Raw genomic sequence first — 15,581 nt, 5'->3', positions numbered from 1 at the left:
GTAGGATAAGAAAATGGTATTTCACCAAAACCAGACAAAGATGCCACAAAAAAGAAAACTACAGGCCAATATCACTGATGAACATAGATGCAAAAATCCTTAACAAAATTCTAGTGAACAGAATCCAACAGCATATTAAAAAGATCATATATCATGTCCAAGAGGGTTTTATCACAGGGATGCAAGGGTTCTTCAATATTCACAAATCAATCAATGTGATACACCACATTAATAAATTGAAAGATAAAAAACATATGATTATCTCAATAGATGCAGAGAAAGCCTTTGACAAAATTCAACATCCATTTATGGTAAAAACCCTCCAGAAAGCAGGCATGGAAGGAATATACCTCAACATAATAAAAGCAATGTATGATAAACCCACAGCAAACATTATCCTCAATGGTGAAAAACTGAAAGCATTTCCCCTAAGTCAGGAATAGGACAAGGGTGCCCACTCTCACCACTACTATTTAACATAGTTTTGGAAGTTTTAGCCACAGCAATCAGAGCAGAAAAAGAAATAAAAGGGATCCAGATTGGAAAAGAAGAAGTAAAACTCTCACTGTTTGCAGATGATATGATCCTCTACATAGAAAACCCTAAATACAACACCAGAAAATTACTAGGGCTAATCAGTGAATACAGTAAAGTTACAGGTTATAAAATTAACACACAGAAATCCCTTGCATTCCTATACACTAACAATGAGAAAACAGAAAGAGAAATTAAGGAAAAAATTTCATTCACCACTGCAACAAAAGGAATAAAATACTTAGGAATAAATCTGCCTAAAGAAACAAAATACTTATATATAGAAAACTATAAAACACTGATGAAAGAAATCAGAGGTGACACAAATAGATGGAGAAATATACCATGTTCATGGATTGGAACAATCAATATAGTGAAAATGAGTATACTACCCAAAGCAATCTACAGATTCAATGCAATCCCTATCAAGCTACCGATGATATTTTTCACAGAACTAGAACAAATAATTTCACAATTTGTATGGAAATACAAACAAACAAACAAACAAACAATAACAACAACAAAAAAACACTCAAATAGCCAAAGCAATCTTGAGAAAGAAGACTGGAGCTGGAGGAATCAACCTGTCTGACTTCATACTATACTACAAAGCTACAGTCATCAAGACAGTATGGTCCTGGCCCAAAGACAGAAATATAGATCAATGGAAATAAGTGAATGGAAATAAATGGAAATAAAAAGCTCAGAGATAAATCCACGCATCTATGGACACCTTATCTTTGACAAAGGAGGCAACAATATACAATGGAAAAAAAGTCAATCTCTTTAACAAGTGGTGCTGGGAAAACTGGTCAACCGCTTGTAAAAGAATGAAACTAGAACACTTTCTAACACCATACACAAAAATAAACTCAAAATGGATTAAAGATCTAAATGTAAGACCAGAAACTACAAAACTTCTAGTGGAAAACATAGACAAAACACTCTCTGACATAAATCACAGCAGGATCCTCTATGACCCACCTTCCAGAGTCAAGAAAATAAAAGCAAAAATAAACAAATGGCACCTAATTAAACTTAAAAGCTTTTGCACAATGAAAGAAACTATAAGCAAGGTGAAAAGACAGCCTTAAGAATGGGAGAAAATAATAGGAAATGAAGCAACTGACAAAAAATTAATCTCAAAAATATACAAGCAGCTCATGCAGATCAATAACAGGAAAATAAACGACCCAATCAAAAAATGGGCCAAAGAACTAAACAGGCATTTCTCCAAAGAAGAAAGATGGCTAACAAACACATGAAAGATACTCAACGTCACTCATTATCAGAGAAATGCAAATCAAAACCTCAGTGAGGTACCATTACATGCCAGTCAGAATGGTTGCTATCAAAAAGTCTACAAACAATAAAAGTTGGAGAGGGTGCAGAGAGAAGGGAACCCTCTTACACTGTTGGTGGGAATGCAAGCTAGTAAAGCCACTATGGAGAACAGTGTGGAGATTCCTTAAAAAAACTGGAAATAGAACTGCCATATGACCTAGCAATCCCACTGCTGGGCATACACATGGAGGAAACCAGAATTGAAAGAGACACGTGTACCCCAATGTTCATCGCAGCACTGTTTATAATAGCCAGGACATGGAAGAAACCTAGATATCCATCATCAGATGAATGGATAAGAAAGCAGTGGTACATATACACAATGGAATATTACTCAGCTATTAAAAAAAACACACATTTGAATCAGTTCTAATGAGGTGGATGAAACTGGAACCTACTATACAGTGTGAAATAAGTCAGAAAGAAAAACACCAATACAGTGTATTAATGCATATATATGGAATTTAGAAAGGTGGTAATGATGATCCTATATGCAAGACAGCAAAAGAGATACGGATATAAAGAACAGACTTTTGGACTCTGTGGGAGAAGGTGAGGGTGGGATGATTTGAGAGACTAGCATTGAAACATGTATATTACCATATGTGAAATAGATCACCAGTTCAAGTTTGATGCATGAAACAGGATGCTCAGGGCTGGTGCACTGGGACAACCCTGAGGGATGGAATGGGGAGTGAGGGGGAAGGAGGGTCAGGATGGGGAACACACGTACACCCGTGACTCATTTATGTCAATGTATGGCAAAAATTACTACAATGTTATGAAGTAATTAGCCTCCAATTAAAATAAATAAATTAATTAACAAAAAAAAAGAAAACGGTATTTCAGGACCACTGTTTTTCTTATACGTCCATCGATCAATCAATCTCTTGATTACATAATTAATCATAATTAGTCTATTAATTGATGCTGAGTGTATTCATTAGAAGGATGGAAGCTGAAGCTGAAACCCCAATACTTTGGCCACCTGATTGAAGAACTGACTCATTGGAAAAGACCTTGATGCTGGGAAAGATTGAAGGCAGGGGGAGAAGGGGACGACAGAGGATGAGATGGTTGGATGGCATCACCGACTCAATGGACATGGGTTTGGGTGGACTCTGGGAGTTGCTGATGGACAGGGAAGCCTGGTGTACTGCAGTTCATGTGGTCGCAAAGAGTCAGACACTACTGAGCGACTGAACTGTAACATCTTAAGCAGGAGGTATATGTATTTTGGAAAGACATAGAAAGACGACCTTCCTAACAGGGTTTTAATTAAGACCTTGATTCATAGCTCATATAATTCAAGTTGATATCATCTTTTTTTAAAATTTAAAGATGAATAAAGTCAAGTCTGCTTCCTCATTTCCTCTTAAAGTCAGTTGCAATCCTAGATTTTCTCTGCTCAGACAAATATATTGGACATTTTTCAACTATCTGCTTTTGATAGTATCAGTTGTATTATAAGAAAAGGAGAGCAACATGTTAGTCCATGTATGGGAATTTCCCACAAAATATTCTCATACTATCACTTCCTTGAGGGAAAGAGAAGTGAAATTTACACTTAATATACCTGAGGCTAGATATTTATAACATTTTAGTTTCAGATAAATGATCAGGTAACTTTGTGTCTGACTATGAAAGTGTTATGATTCCAAATATTAGCTAAAGTTTTATACTTAAGTACAATAAACATGTTGAACCAATAATGATCAATTCTCTCCCTCTTCAGTGAGTGCAATTGTGAGTGAAATAAATCTTAATGTGAAAAACCTGAGAATTTCTGATTGTGCTCTAATGAAAAATAACTGAGCTTAGTTCAAGACTGGTATTGCAGCTGTTGGTGACCACACCCATGTGTTAAGATGACATCCTGAGTTCAACTTTCTGAATCATCATTGTAAAGGAGTGGGGGGCTCCAGGCAGCTGAGTCACAGTCTTCCAGGAACCATTAACACGTTGATCTTCAGCATTTCCATTCAGACTGAAATGTCAGACCTATGAAAGAATGAACTATGGATTCAAGAGAATGAAAGGAAACTGGTGCTACTTCATTTTTTACTTATAGCATCCTATAAAGAGTTCTTTTTTCTCTTGGTTCCTCACATTGAATGTTCATTATTTTACATTTTTATAAAAATCAGCTAGTTTCTCTAAATTGTCATTCCATTTTCTCCTATCCAAATTCTACCAAAACATAACCAGGAATCTGATTGCATGTTCTTGTTAGAAGGCTAGTTAATTTCACTGACTGTAATTTTCTTACAATGAAGACCAGAGTTTTAATTTTGTACTACATTATCTTCAATCCTAATAATTAGGTTGATTTATAAAAGACTAAAATTTATCACACTGTACACTTTTTTTATCCTGCAAAAGATCTAATATATGAAAAGTATAGAGCTATGACTTTCCTGATGGTGTAGTGGATAAGAATCCTTCTGCCAGTGCTGGGGACACAGGTTCAATCACAGCACAGGACACAGTGCTGGTCAGGAGAGATTCTATATGCTGCAGAGCATCTAAACTTGAGCATCATAGCTACTGAGCCTTTACTCTAGAGCTCACATGCCCGAGAGCCAGCAAGTCGAAACTGCTCAATCAGTGTGCTGCAACTACTAAAGCCTGTGCTCCACTAAAAGAAAAGCCACGGCAATGAGAAGCCCATGCACCACAACTAGAGAATAGCCCCCACTCTCCTCAATGAGACAAAGTCTGCATGCAGCAGTGAAGACCCAGTGCAGCCACAAACACAGCAGTGTACATGTCAAAGAAAACATTAAAAGGAGTATACAGTTAATGCTCAGCTTGAAAGATGAAAAAATTTGAAACTGCTTATTCAAGTGTAATTTTGAATTGTAACTGATGCTTTTCAACTGTGGTGTTGGAGAAGACTCTTGAGAGTCCCTTGGACTGCAGGGAGATCAAACCAGTCCTTCCTAAAGGAGATCAATCCTGAATCTTCATTGGAAGGACTGATACTAAAGTCGAAACTTCAATACTTTGGCCACCTGATGAGCAAAGAACTGACTCATTTGAAAAGACCCTGATCCTGGGAAAGACTGAAGGCAGGAGGAGAAGGGGACGACAGAGGATGAGATGGGTAGATGGATGCCGGTGATGATCGAACTTGATGGACATGAATTTGAGCAAGTTCTGGGAGTTGGTGTTGGACAGGGAAGCCCGGCGTGCTGCAGTCCATGGGATCACAAAGAGTTGGACACGATTGAGCGACTGATTCAAGGGTAATGATTGAAGTGAGGCTCTAAATTTAATCTCCTTCTAGGCTTTTCAAAAAAGCTCTTTTCTCAAAAGTTTCTTATCCATAGGATAACTCAGGCATCTCTCCCCCAGCCTCATTCATCCTATGTCAAGTTTATCTGCCTTTGAAATCTTTATCTTGCCTTCTTCAGAATATATTATTACTTGACACTCTTTTTGACCCTAATGCTATATACTTGTTTCCTTGAATATTTAATCATGTTCAGATGGAATTTTCATGGTTATGTGTAAGGTCCTGAGGGATCTGAGGAAAACTATTGATTCCTTTCTAGGGAACAAATACACACACGGCTCAGGTATTTTCTCACACACTTTTGAGGACCATCCGTGAATGCTCATTCACTGATATCTTTTCAGATGAGGCTTCCATTCAGAAGGATAGATGGTCACTTGTATCTCTTTGTACTCTGAATAAGGAGATAGTAATATGGAATGCAGGCAAGAGGGGGTGGGAGAGCAAGGTTGACATAGTAGTGGCAGGGCAAACACTGGTATCTAAGGAAAATTTACTTTCTTTAGGGCTGTAATTAATACATTTAAATAGATTTAAAGGAGTTTCAGTCAGAGTGTACCACGAATAGAAAAAAGAACTCTCTCATCATGGTCTACCAGGCCCCTCCATCCATGGGTTTCCCCAGGCAAGAATACTGGAGTGGGTTGCCATTTCCTTCTCCAGGGCCATGTGAATTGAGGCTAATTTAAATTCTCCCTAGTTAAACACTTTTATTCCACTGGCATATTCTTCAGCAATTCCTTAAGAGAAAAACATACAAAATCTGAAACTTGAAAAAAAAATATTGCTGCTAAAAGGAGAGCTTGAGTGTTTCTAAGGTAAATTGCTTATTGCTTAGCTCTTCATTTTTTATAAACCCACATTAGTGCCTGGATGCACATGCCATAATGATTGCTTTATTGTGTACCTGTTTCCTTTCCTCATAGACAGAGTAACTATGTTAAAAGAGACCCAAAACCAGTAAGATGCACAGAAACTTGAATAATGTACACACTGCTACATAATTATAAAGACAAATTCTAATGCTAAATATACATTGTTTGCAATGTTTGTCATTTGGGATTATCTTTTTAACTCAATTTGTTTATAATTAAGCAAGTAATGCCTGAAACTAAGTTTCCTTTAATAAAAAGAGAAAAGTTTTGATTTGTGCCATCAGTGAACTTTCCAAAATTTCAATACATACAAATATCCAGGAATCAGGGGAGGAAAAATAATTGTGAGAAATTGTGACAGGAAACTATCAGTAAAGCCAATCTTTAATTCATCACAAAACTCTTGATTACAAAACTAGGTAAGTAACACTCAGCAGTCAATTTTGGAAATGCTTGTTGAGCAAGTAACAATTTGACAATTTGGTTTTAAGCTAGTAGGATTAATTTGTCATCTAAAATAAGAGAGTAAAATATTAGCTACCTAAACAGCTACTGTTATCAGAAAATCATAACAAATAAACTGCTTATCTGAGATGAAATAATTATTTTTTAGAAATAGTGAATTTATTCATTACATAAATATGTAAATATATTTACTCATTTAGCATAGTTACTGAGATATAGCGAGCAAAAAATATTTACCTTATCCAGGACAATCAATGAATTACAGTTTATATGCTCTTAAGATACATCTATTTGTGTTCAATTTTAGTTTTTTAGAGTATCGTTAAATTAAAAAAAAAAAAGCTCTTCTACACTGCACAGCAAAAGAAACTGTAAACAAAACGGAAAGATAACCCACATAATGGGAGAAAATATATACAAATGATATAACCATGAAGGGATCGATCTTCAAAATATACAAATGGCTCATGCAGCTCATATAAAAAAGAGCTCATAAAAAAGAGCTCAACATAAAAATATACAGCCTAATCAGAAAATATAAATAGACATTTCTCTAAGGAAGATGGACAAAAAGCACAGGAAAAAATGCTCAACATTAATTATTAGAGAAATACAAATCAAAGCTACAATGAGGTATGACTTCAAGTCAGTCAGAATGGCCAGCAAAAAAATCTACAAACAATAAATGCTGGAGAGGGTGGGGAAACCTCCTACAGTGCTGGTGGGAATGTAAATTGGTAGAGCCACTATGGAGATCAGTATAGAGGTTCCTTAGAAAACTAAAAATAGAGCGACCATATGATCCAGCAATCCCACTCCTGGGCATATATCTGCAAGAAACTATAATATGAAAAGATACATCCAGTCCAGTGCTCACTGCAGTGCTATTTACAATAGCCAGGATGTGGAAGCAATCTAAATGTCCCATGACAGATGAATGGATAAAGAAGATGTTGTGCACATACATAATGCAATATTAGTCATAACAAGGAATAAAATGCTACCATTTGCAGCAACATGGATGGGCCTAGAGATTATCATGCTAAGTGAAGTAAGTCACAGAAAGAAAAATATCATATGATATCACTTATATATGGAATCTAAAAAACTGATACAACATATTTACAAAACAGAAACAGACTTACAGACTTAGAAAACAAATTTGTGGTTACTAAAGGGGAAAGTTTGGGGAGAGAGAGAAAATTAGGAGGTTGGGATTAACATATACACACTACTATATATCTTCCCAGGTGGCTCAAATTGTAAAGAATCTACCTGCCAATGCAGGAGCCACAGAAGATGCAGATTTGATCCCTGGGTTGGGAAGATCCCCTGGAGGAGGAAATGGCAACCCACTACAGTATCCCTGCCTGGGAAATCCCATGAACAGAGAAGCCTGGTGGACTATAGTCCATGGGGTTGCAAAGAATCAGACATGACTGAACAGGGACACTCACTTACTACTATATATAAAATAGAAAACAGATAATAAACAAGAACCTACTCTACAGCACAAGGAACTCTACTCAATACTCTCTAATAACCTTTATGGAATAAGAATCTGAAAAAGAATAGAAATATGTATAACTGATTCACTTTGTTGTATACCTTAAACATAACGTTATAAATCAACTATATGCCAATATAAAGTAAAAATTTAAAGAAAAATTGTTCTTCCACTTCCAGCTATAATGGATTAACATTGGATTTATTCTCCCACCTGCTGCTTCTGCTGCTGCTAAGTCGCTTCAGTCATGTCCGACTCTGTGCAACCCCATAGATGGCTGCCCACCAAGCTCCCCTGTCCCTGGGATTCTCCAGGAAAGAATACTGGAGTGGGTTGCCATTTCCTTCTCCAGTGCATGAAAGTGAAAAGTGAAAGTGAAGTTACTCAGTCGTGTCCAACTCCTAGCGACCCCATGGACTGCAGCCCGCCAGGCTCCTCCATCGATGGGGTTTTCCAGGCAAGAGTACTGGAGTGGGGTGCCATTGCCTTCTCCATTCTCCCACCTGAAACAACTTAAAAAATAATAGTCAAAATGTATTAAATAATATTTGAGCTAATTAAATATTGGTAAGTGAAGGGCAGTGATCCCATAAGGATGGGAAACAAGATTTCAGCCCTACATTCCCATCTGCTCCAGCGCACTGACTGAAGGGAATTTCTACATTCAGAGACAGGAAGAGGAGGCTCTGGAATTGCCCAGTGGTCTCCCTGAGTTTAGGAGAAAGCACATTCTCTGGAAGGGCCACTGTGGCTAGAGTATTCATGGCAGAGTAATAGAGTAGAGAGCAATACAGAAAGAGAGACTCAGAAATCTTCAGATGGCCTCAAGTCTTCAGCTTCATATCAATTACTGCACAGAATATAAGTTAAGTCTGGGTAAAGAACCACCTGAACAGGCTAAAGGGGAATAACACTTAAAACACACATAAAGCTGCAAATATTTCTTGTCCCTAAACTTCAAAAACCTCCATTCATGGTGCACTGAGTAGTCAGAAAGGTTTTTTGTTTTGTTTTTTTTTCCCTCAGCACTGGGGGAAAATTAACTATAGAGTAAACATTTCTCTGACTCTGCCTAACAAAGCTTGACTGTGAGATAACAAAAAACCAGATTGTTTGCAAGTAGTTAAACTACAACTCAAAACAAAACTCAATATTATTATTAGGTAGACAGCATATGCAGCACTTAAGAAGATAAGATTCATAATATTAGCCATTCAAATAAAAATTACAAGGCACACAAGCAGCAGTAAAATATAATGAGAAGGCTCAAAATGACACAGAAAATAGAATTAACAGACAATATTTAAGATAAAATTTTAGCTGCATGATATGTTCAAGAAACTAGAGAAAATATTGAGTGTGTTAAATAGAGAAAGAAGATAGAGACTCAAACTGAATTTCCACAGATAAAAACAGCAATATTTGAGATGAAAAATGACTAGGAGGGACTATAAACACATTGGACATAGAAGAAAAGACAAGTAAATCTGAAGACATAATGATAGAAACTATGTATATTGAAATACAGGAAAAAAAACCCAAAATATTATTTTTCTTGTACTTGTTTTTCAATTTTAAGTATTTTTAAGAGTACAACTTTGTGGCACTAATTACATCTATATGTTTTTGCAGTCATCACCCCAAGCAGAAACTCTGTATCCATTAAGTAATAACTCACCATTCATTCCTTCCTCCAGACTCTGTTAACCTCTATTCTACTTCTTTTTTCTATGAATTTGCCTACTGTAGATTAAATTCTTTGTAAGTAAAGTTATACATTATTTGTTCTGTTTTATGTCTGGCTTATCTCACTTAGTATAATGATTTCAAATTCATTCCTATAGCATGAATCAGAAATTCATTCATTTTACAGTCGTGTATATTTAAAATCAGTTGCACATAAAAGAGTCAGTAGAGTGTTAGTTGCTCAGTTGTATCTGACTCTTTGAGACACCATAGACTATAGACTGCCAGTCTCCTCTGTCCATGGGATTTTCCAGGCAAGAGCACTAGAATGGGTTGCCATTTCCTTCTCTAGGGGATCTTCCTGACCCAGAGGTTGAACACAGGTCTCCTGCATTGCAGGTGGATTCTTTACCATCTGAGCCACCATATGATATTTTAATATAAACATTTTGCTTTATTTCCTGGGATACTCTGAAGTTTATGCCTAAAAGGACTTTAAAAATATTACCAATATTTTGCAACAAACACCACTATTCTGGAGACTCACCCAATTTCTGCTGTTTATTCCATTTATAAGCCTTGCAAAGTAAAGAATGAAGTGATACTTAAAAATGGGTTTTTGTAGGATTTAAGGATGGGATAGATGTTGGTGAGAAACATGAGTAGGAGAGAGAAAATGAGGTTAGCAGCAGGGTGGCTGTGGCAAGGAGGGTGTGGTACAGAAGGGGGTCCATGGTAGTCTATGCTTAGTAAGAAAAACACCATCATGCTTCATTATCATGAAATATTATATCATGCTATACTAATGGTAGTTTCACATTCCTGATGTTGAAATAACCCAATAAATAACATGCAATATTTATTCAGTCCAGAGAGAACTCTCTCCCCAGGACCAGTGGTCTACCAGATAGAACAACTTGGGATAGAAATATTGCAGCATTGGGACTTCTACTATGGAACATAGACCTCTTTTGCTTTTAAAATAATTTAAAAATTTTGTTGTTCCAACTAAGAAAGAACATAGAATCCCAAAGGAAGGCCAGAAGAGAGGAATATAGCAGATTTGGCATGCATCCAATGCTTTTCTTATTGGTTTTGAAAAGAAGAAAAGTAGAAATGACTAGGCTGCCCTAAGCCTATTGGTAGCTGAATCCTAGGTTCTGGTTCTACAAAGCATCTGCTTCTTGGAGAAGTGAAGACAGGGAGAGAAGAGTAACAGGAGGATTGGGCTCCCAGAGATGATACATCACACTAAGAATGCACTCACTGAAGGTCACTGAGGCCCGGGAGAGGTGGTCTAGCAGAAAGAGCACTCTCTGGAATAGCTTGCATTCTTTCTTCATTTTGGTGAGATTTAATATGCAGAAATAAGGACTTCAATAGTCACCTCAAGTCTAGAATTCAGGTTTGTCCAAATGCACATGGTAACAATCAGAAATCATTATAGTACTGGAATGTTTCTATAAAAATATAATACATTTAAAAGTATTTTTGTTTTTAAAAAGACAACTCTGCAACTTTAACTAGCAGAGTTAAATGTTTTAGATGGTAAACAACAAAAGGGTGGCTGAAGACAGCCTTTATTAAGAAAAGAAGAATTGGTCTGCAGTACAATTCTTAGACCTGGTCTACTAGCAAGATAAACTGATAAAATTAACTAATTTTTAATCAATATTATCATTGAACTTATTAAACTTATACCAACAAACAAGATTTTTTTGAAAACTCTATCCTGTTTCCTAAACAGGAAACCTTCCTTTCCTGTTCATATTATCTCTCCTACTCCCCCTCCCCACCTTTTGTGGGCAACGATGCTTATTTTCATTTTTTTCCTTCTATTAAGTAGAGATGTCAGTTGAAATCTGTATCAAGAGTTTGTGACACTCAATTTAATAAACCAACCATTCCTAAAGAATCTATAGTACATCTACTGTTTGGTTAGATTGCTAGGTGTTCTGGGAATTAATAAAGCCTTTTTATCTTGGTATTTTTTCCTCTAGTAATTTGTCATCTGTCTAATTATGTTTTGAATTTGAATAGTGTAGATAACTAAAATCAGGTAATTAATTCCTAGGAAGAAGTAAATTGTTTTATGAAAACTATAGTTTGCTACAAAACAATTTTCCATTTCAAAGATGATTATTTTTAAATTTAGCAATACTGTTTATATTAGAAAATTCGAGGCAAAGTAGTTGATGTACAGTCAATAAGAAAATAAAGCCTAGAATTATGAACAAGCAAGCATCAGCTGATGGCATAATGCATTTGAACAAGACCACATTTCCCAACAGGGTTTTGATCTAGTCATTGGAGATAAAACAAAAGCTTCAAGATATAAAACTGTACCGTTAAAAACAAAAAAACAAAACTTGCACAAATCAGCATACCTAATAGAGAAAGGAACCAAGTTATTAATAGTAGACATATCACTAAAGCTCTCTGTTAAGACTGTATGGTTACCTGAATAAGACAAATTTGGCTTCCCCATATAACTGTTCAAATTGTTAAAAGTATATATTTTAAAGTTTTACTCTTAGATTTATAAATTATATTTTTAGATCTACAGAGTTAAGTATCTGTATTCATATTAAGAGTATTCCATCTCTGTTGATGCCTAAGGACACTTTGTATCATTTTATTAACCCATATGCTCCTAATTAAAATTTCACACACCAACACATTTTCAGAGATTATTTGCCCTTCAGTTTAAAGATTAGATAAAATATAGATTATATGTCTTAAAATTATCATGCACTGGAATGGTATATATATATATTGGTATATATATGGTATGTATATTGGTATATATATGATATATATATATATCATATATATATATCATATATATACACACACAAGAATTCTAAAACTGTTTTATGAAGGGATTTTGCTAGGTTAAAAAACTCTGCAATATCTCAAACTGGACACAACTTTTAACCTCTGGTATAAACATTATGCTTTTGCACATAAACTATGACTCTTTGGGCTGCATGCTTCCTGCTTGGGTTCTGCCCTGTATATTTACATTATCACAGACATACAAAGTCATTTTGTGACTAATTTCCAGAGCACTGAGTCACAGTGTGGCTGTTGCTTATCTTTTCTTTTTTTTCCTGCCCAGCACTGCTCTTGGCTTTCATTTTTCATTAATACTCATACAAATAAGCATTTTACATAAATAATTTTTTGTTTCATTATAGTTCTGTGGAGGTGTATTTCTATATTATGTGCTTTCCTTTACTACCAGAAGCTAAGTTTAATATCATTTTATAAGCAACCAGAATATGAAAGTACATCATATTAGGTATGTAATCTATTGCTTTAATTTACATAATTGGACTTTATACTGTGCAATCCTATCTATTCTTATTTTACTATCTTAGAATGTGAGCTTTTGTCTTTGGAGACTTGTAAAATATTTCTTTAATATTTTGAGATTAGTTAATGCTGGGATGAAACAGACAACAAGAATTCTGTTCATACCTTATGTTAAACTTTACCAATTGATGGCAATGAAAGAACTTTCTTTAAACATAAGACTGTCAGTGTCTTATTGTATTTCTTTATATGCTACTAAATAATATTTGAGTTAAAAAAATCTTCAGAAAACTCCAATAAAAACACAATTAGTAAAGAATTGCCAATCCAAGCTTAAAATTATAAACAAGGGTACATCTCACCAACTTAAAAACAAATGATATCTTTGCTTAAAATTCAATGCAAAATGCTGAGAATTTAATTTTGCATTGCAATCAGTTTATTTACAGAGAAGGGTCGTTTTCATTGTGGGGTTATAGACAATGGTCCTCTCCTACAAGTCTTTGCCTCTCAGCACCCTGCTTTTCCTCTAGGAAAAAGAAAGAAAGGTTATTTCCCATGGGCTAGAAAGTATATTGCCAGGTACTCACGAGTAAAATCTCTGAAGAAAGTTCTCAGAAAAATTTTTTCAAAGCAGAATTGAGGTCATTTTGCTTTCCCTTCCATGCATCGAAGAGAGAATTTATCTTTTCTACTTCTTCTTTTAAACAGATGGAGAAACTGGGGAGTGGAGAATAATGAAAGAAATGCAATCTGATCCGGCTCGCAGTGGAAGGACGAGGTAAGAATTTGACTTTCATCCAGCCCAAAGTCGCTCCCGTCTATTGGAGCAAAGAAGAGCCTCAGAGAACACCCGCAGCTGGGAACAGCCAGGCTTCCTGTTTAGGTCACGGCAACTCTTTTTAGGCTAATTTCACCAAACTATTCAAAAACCTTTTCTATTATGGAGGAAACAAAGGAATCAGCTGACACTTAGATTTCAAAATTACTATTTCTTTTGCTCTCCAGGGTTCTTTTTGTAATTAGTTTTAAAAACACTTTTTCCCTCTTGTGTTATATATTTCTAAAATTTTACATATTTGTCATTACATCATTACTTAATAAAGTGAGACTTTTTGGCGCTTTATTTCTCTTCTAGTTATTTCATCTACATTGTCATTATATTTTTGAAAAAATCTGAGGGCTGCTGAAATTCCCTTTGATTAGAGAGTCAATGTAATGTATTGTCAGTTGTAGACTGATGGGGTTCCCAGGTGGCACAGAGGTAAAGAATCTGCCTGCCAATGCAGGGACACAAGAAACTCAGGTTTGATCCCCGAGTCAGGAAGATCCCTTGGAGTAGGGAATGGTAACCTGACTCCAGTACTGTAGCTTTAAAATTCCATGGACAGAGGAGCCTGGCAGGCTACAGTCCATGGGATCACAAAGTCATCCATGACTGGGAAACTGATTGTTAAAGACTGCTAGGCTGTAAACCCTGCCTCAGCTACTTACTAACTTTGCAAGTTTAGTTAATTATTTAAACTCTCTGTGCCTCAGTTTCTTTTTCCCTAATAACAATAAAATTTCCTAGGATTGATAAGTAATAAATGGATTAATACATATATATTAAATACCTATAAGTATACATATAGAGGACTTCAGTTCAGTTGTTCAGACATGTCTAACTCTTCACAACCCCATGGACTGCAGCATGCCAGGCTTCCCTGTCCATCACCAACTCCCAGAGCCTGCTCAAATTCAGGTCCAACAAGTTGGTGATGCCATCCAACCATCTCATCCTCTATCCACCCCTTCTCCTCTTGCCTTCAATCTTGCCCAGCATCAGGGGCTTTTCCAATGACTCCGTTGTTCACATCAGGTGGCCAAAGTATTGGAGCTTTTGTGTCAGCATCAGTCCTTCCAGTGAATATTCAGGACTGATCTCCTTTAGGACGGACTGGTTGGATCTCCTTGCAGTCCAAGGGACTCTCAAGAGTCTTCTCCAACACCACAGTTCAAAAGCATCAATTCTTTGGCACTCAGCTTTCTTTATAGTCCAACTCTCACATCCATACATGACTACTGGAAAAATCATAGCTTTGACAAGACAGACCTTTGTCGGTGTAGTAATGTTTCTGCTTTTTAATATGCTAAGTCGGTCATAGCTTTTTTCCCAAGGAGAAAGCGTCTTTTAATTTCATGGTGTCAGTCACCATCTGCAGTGATTTTGGAGCCCAAGAAAGTAAAGGCTGTCACTGTTTCCATTGTTTCCCCGTCTATCTGCCATGAAGTGATGGGACTGGATGTCATGATCTTCGTTTTTTGAATGTTGAGTTTTGAGCCAGCTTTTTCACTCTCCTCTTTCACTTTCATCAAGAGGTTCTTTAGTTCTTCTTCACTTTCTGCCATAAGGGTGGTGTCATCTACATATGTGAGGTTATTGATATTTCTTCTGGCAATCTTGATTCCAGCTTGTCCTTCATTCAGCCCGACATTTTGCATTACATACTCTGCATATAAGTTAAATAAGCAGTGTGACAATATACAGCCTTGATGTACTTCTTTCCCAACG

The 15,581-nt window shown here is 36.1% G+C and overlaps 1 protein-coding gene across 2 annotated transcripts in view; it reads right to left on the bottom strand.

The window, feature by feature from the left end:
- The window catches only part of TFPI (tissue factor pathway inhibitor), a 77,972-nt gene extending 64,146 nt beyond the window's left edge, over positions 1-13,826 (bottom strand). For both annotated transcript variants that reach the window (XM_061135779.1, XM_061135780.1), the window contains exon 1: positions 13,618-13,826. The gene's annotated coding sequence lies outside the window, so the exon portion shown is untranslated. The remainder of the gene's footprint in view (positions 1-13,617) is intronic.
- Between the last annotated feature and the right edge of the window lie 1,755 nt (positions 13,827-15,581).

Source organism: Dama dama, chromosome 33, assembly GCF_033118175.1.
Source record: "Dama dama isolate Ldn47 chromosome 33, ASM3311817v1, whole genome shotgun sequence".
Taxonomy (NCBI): Eukaryota; Metazoa; Chordata; class Mammalia; order Artiodactyla; family Cervidae; genus Dama; species Dama dama.
This window is presented reverse-complemented; position numbering and strand designations above follow the sequence as displayed.